The following is a 5,415-nucleotide window of genomic DNA, read 5'->3' as shown; positions in this document are numbered from 1 at the left end:
CTCTATTAATTAAGATGTAGGATGTTTTATAGTGTCCTGCGCGCAAAAAAGCACACGCCGTAGGTTGGATGTCCGGCATAACTGGAATACCGGGAAACCATACGAGCCTTATGACAATGTGTGTGTGAGAGGTCCGAGTCTCGTAGGCGACGTCCTTACGCTAGTCACGGGAAAACGCCCATTCCAGCCGAGCTACGCTCACTAAAACAGCCTGAGCTGAGCTGTAGAGGCCCTTATGGCCAACAGCGAGATTCCATTTAAAAATATGTTTCTTAATTGGCTAAGTGAAAAAAAATAGTACATAGAACGCGTTCTATGAATAATCAAATAACAGCAAAAACCAGATTAGTACGAAAATGTTAGTCGCCCTACTCGCACGCGCAGTTTCCTTGTTAGGCATCGCACTAAAGGAAGCTGTCTTATGTTAATGTGATGTGCATTCTTATATAGGCCGCTCAATCTTGTGATAATATTTCACTTTGATACTAATGTATGGAAATGGTAAACGTAGATATGGTATTTAAATGCTCAAGCGCTTACGATACGGCACTGTACTGATTAGGAAAGCGAGTAGAAGAACTAGTACTGTTAAATACTTTACGCCCTTATAAAAATACACCGTTTTAACCCGTCTCTTTTTATCTCAGCGTGAATACAGTTTGACAGAAAGAGATGAAAGAGTAGGTACTTCTGTTAAAAGTGCAATAAAACTGAAATATGGTTTTGAGTTGTATTACTGTGAAAACCGCCTAAAGTGAGATTGAGAGGGCATCATCATGTAACACTGGAAGATTGAAAAATACTTCTTCGGTTCCCAATTAATCGAACGCAGGTCAAAATAGTTCCTAAGCAGATGCAATGGTATAAATAAATTAATGTTCTTTAAATTCCCAATTTTCAACTGTTTTAAGAACATGGATTCGACGACAAAACCACGGCACTGTAACGAGGTCATAGTGCTAACCCATGGAAAACAAATAGAAGAAGAGAAGAAGGCAAGAAGAGAACATAATCCTTTTTTAATTTGGAAGACGGGGGCCCCGTCTATTATGTAAAAAGGCAAGAAGACAGACAGTATAAGAGATGGGAAGATGAAATAAAACTGGTTGCAGGCAAGGTTTGGTCAAAAGTTTGGCGAGTAAAGGCAGAATGGAAGGGGTTGGAAAAGGCCTGTGTCATCAGTAAATAGACTTTTGTTTTAAATTAATTCTGCGTAAGAAAGAGGATATTTTTGAAGTTATACTTCTTTAGGCGCGTTATGTGAAATTGGTGAGAGTGAAATTTTACGATGCGCGCGCACCGTGACACAAAATTAACAGAATGAAGTTGCCCACGGAAGATGCTGCGGAATTGGACATAATTTAAAAACAACATTCGAATAATAATATAATTTATGTTACACTTAATGTAAGAGAATAATAATATTTATTTATTTATTTAGTTTTTCAAATGTAAACTAAACTATATTGACTATAATGACTCCTTTTCCAGTCTTTGATTATTTAATTGTAATTAATTATTTGCATGCAATCAAAAACTATTTTTAATAGTACCAAAGAAGTATAAACTTCTTACGCGCGTACATAAGTACACGCACCCTTTTTTTTATTTATTTGATACGAAACCTATAAACGGATTCCTAATTATCTCGTATTAAATTATTCAATGTACGTAAACTTAGTCTATTAGTATTTTTAATCGGTTCTGACAATTAGGATTGTATCCGATTTTGATAATCAAATCATCCTTACAACTTAATTACTATTGATGAAAATATTGATATATATTTTTCAACAATCTTCCTACTACCGTAACTTTGTGTAACACGCTCATGAGGTTTAGGTTTCTATTCAGTTTAAGTTATTTTATATTTTGAGGTTGCTTGTTTATTTTTTCCCTTGCTAGCTTGCTTTTGTTCTAATATAATAGATGCATATGTGTGTATAATTTGTGATGTCATATCTTCTCGTATTATTTTATGCATACACATTGTTTTAGAACTTATAAATAAAAAATACTACTCGTATTTTATACGCGTCGTAGTACCATTGCGTACTAAACATAATATGATAGCTAATTTTGTTAATCACTGTCAAGTTTCCGTAGTGTAGCGGTTATCACGTGTGCTTCACACGCACAAGGCCCCCGGTTCGATCCCGGGCGGAAACAGTACATTTTTACAGCAAATGTTGTGTTATGCTAGTAGTGTTTTTATTTATTATAATATCACTATTCGACTTCAAAATATTAATGATGTCTTTTTTACTTTGCTTTGTAACTTTTTTACTTTCCTTGTGTGTTCAGTTATTCTATACCGCGATGATAACCGCAAATACGGAAATTGCATTCAAAAACGTCGGGACCGCTATCGATATCGCGGTAGTTGAAGAATTTTCATGAGAGCTTTATGCTAATAGAAATTCGGCACAACAATCAAGTTAATACAATTATTAATATAAAGCTAAATTATTAATTAGATTAATGTTAAAATATTTAAATTAATTAATGCAGAAATTGCACGGTCTTATCGTGCATTTGTTTTATTAAGGTTTTTTGGGTGATCAGTAACCTTTAACCATTTAATAAGTCAGCCGAGAAATGTCATTACAGATTGGCCACGTCTTTGTGAATATATCCCAGATGTTAAAGGTCAGCAACGCACTTCTGAACCTTTCCTTCGCTATAGGTGTTCAATAAATTTTTAATTATTAATTCGATACTATCGTTCTGGCTTAGTCTGTGAGGATTTTATGAATAAAAATAAATATAGAACGATCCCGGTACTATTTTTTATAGAATTCAAAGCAAAATGTAATGAAGGATGTTTAACACACAGAAGGTCGATAATAGCGAGCAATTAAATCGCCTTTGGGCGATTATATTGATTAATCAATAAGCAACTTAGTTGCATAAAGCATTGCTCTCACTACGATACAAAAATTGTGACGTGAAACAACGAAATTATTTTGTACGAGTAATATCAATAATAACAAAAATATAAAAACAGTGTTGGCCTAGTGGCTTCAGCGTGCGACATTCATCACTGTGGTCGTAGGTTCGATCCACGGCTGTGCACCAATGTACTTTATTTCTATGTGGGCATTTAACATTCGCTAACTTTAACAAACCGGATTGCCTTAGACCCAAAAAGTCGACGGCGTGTGTCAGGTACTTGCCTATTCGATTGACAAATGATCATGAAAGAGATACAGAAATCTTAGGCCCAGACCTAAGAAGGTTGTAGCGCCACAGATTTTTTTTAATATGAATAATAGAACAGATTAACAGCAACTAAATATGGTACAATGAAAAAATTATAATATTACTTTTATTGATGATTTATTTTCATTTATTATTTTTGCTATACTTTTACTAAACAAAAAGAATTTTAATTTAGTAAAACGGTGTGTTAGGTTTTGTATGAATGGGTTTTAAGTTTTAATTAGGAACGGTTTTAATTTAAAGTTTTATTTAAAGACATTTTCAAATTTCGCTAAGAATGTACACAATAATAGATTTTATAACCTGTGAACGGTTACCTTTATCGCGGTGTCTCGAGAAATGAGAAACAAAGTATTTAACATGAAAGTCTGATTGTGTTTTTTGCTAGATGTTTCTAGAAATGTTTTCCAATATACTTTAAAGCTTTATAAATTACATGCGATGGTTGTAGCGCCACTGGATTATATCTTTATAAATAAAAATGATGACGGCTGAATTCGAGTTATTATTTTTTAATTTATTCCTTGAACGCTAAAATTTTTTAGGAGAGAAAAATTGGAAAAATTAAAATAGTTTTTATTCCGTAAGGGCCTCATAGCCTAGCGGTATTATTAAGTGCCCGTTAGGTGAGGTATCAGGTTCGCTTCCCGGTCGGAGCTCAACGATATTTCTTTTTATTTGTGTTCTGCTTTTGAGAGGGTTGTGCGGTATCTGGCGAGTCCTTAACCGTACATGGAGGGCACGGTCGAATTTCTAAGGCAAGCAGTGAGTATGCTACCTAAGAAAATAGACTGTGAGGTTTAGGATGTCTGTAACAGTATAGGCCGAGGATGGTAATTGCAAGTCCTTGGCAATTCAACATTCTTTTAATTTCCCAGAGAATTTTCGGGAAATTCGCGGGAAGATTTTTTTTTATGTAATAGGAGGCAAACGGGCAGGAGGCTCATCTGTTGTTAAGTGATAGCGCCTATGGACATTCACATTGCCAGAAGGCTCGAAAGTGCGTTGCCGGCCTTTTAAGAAGTGGTACACTCATTCCTTGAAGGAAGATATGTAACTACATTACATACATTATATATTTTCCTAAGTTAGTTAGTTATCAATAATATTCGATGACCAATCACTAATAAATGTGGTACGATTGTGGCTCATAATTTTCTATTAAGACCCATTTTGTAGTTTCGCCCGAGTATAAGGTAATATTAATTTAACTCTAAGTAATATCTCTCACAAAAGATCTGAGGTTATCGTACACTTTCGTAAGCCATACGACAGATAAGGACGGCGATATTTTAGTACTCATAAAACCCTAATTGACGTTTCCAAGTGTTGCCATAAAGAACGTTTGTTCACCCACTAATTGAATTTAGATTTCGCGTTATATTTAAGTGCGGGATTGAGATATACCTAGCTCATAATGTAGATACAAATCTATACTATTCCAAAAGTTTATAATGACCAGTCCCACCTTTGAAGGCCTATGACACTGGTGCCTGACATGTCAAAACCTTCGTAATGAATCAGTCTAGGTATGGGTAAAAAAAGAAATAAATTTCGTGAAGAGTTTTTGAGTTAACGAGACAGTCATTTTTAAGGAAGTGATTGTAATTCGATCGTTTTTCCACAAGTAAAAATATTCTCATCATCTTCAATACAGCCATTTGTGCCTTACCCTCCTCAAGTACTTCACCATCTTATTTCGTGCTTCTTGCGTCCAACTTCGAACACCTATTGTATCGAGGTCCTTGACAACATTTTTTTTATGTAATAGGAGGCAAACGGGTTGGAGGCTCATCTGATGTTAAGTGATACCGACGCCCATATTCACATTGCATGAAGGCTCGAAAGTGCGTTGCCGGTTTTTAAGAATTGATAAGCTCTTTTCTTGAATATATATACTAGCTGACCCGGTAAAAGTATATTTCTAGGAAACATTTTTTAGTTCAAAAAAAAATAACTATCTACTAACTATAATAAAAAATATGTGTTAATAGTAGAGGGGTGAAAATTAAGGGTTGTATGTATTTTTGTATGTATCATAAAAAAATAAAATTGTCTAAAAAATTAATCCTTATTATTTAGGGGTTTGAAAGATAGATTTCAATTCTCAGACTTACTGAATATGCAAAAATTTCATAAGAATCGGTCGAGCCGCTCGGAGGAGTATGGGAACGAACATAGTGAACAAAGATA

At 34.6% G+C, this 5,415-nt stretch overlaps 1 non-coding gene across 1 annotated transcript; it reads left to right on the top strand.

The window, feature by feature from the left end:
• Window positions 1-2,096: 2,096 nt before the first annotated feature.
• Trnav-cac lies at window positions 2,097-2,169 on the top strand. The gene has a single exon. It is a non-coding gene; the product is annotated as a tRNA-Val (tRNA).
• Window positions 2,170-5,415: the final 3,246 nt, after the last annotated feature.

This window comes from Pieris napi, chromosome 16 (assembly GCF_905475465.1).
Source record: "Pieris napi chromosome 16, ilPieNapi1.2, whole genome shotgun sequence".
Classification (NCBI taxonomy): domain Eukaryota; kingdom Metazoa; phylum Arthropoda; class Insecta; order Lepidoptera; family Pieridae; genus Pieris; species Pieris napi.
This window is presented reverse-complemented; position numbering and strand designations above follow the sequence as displayed.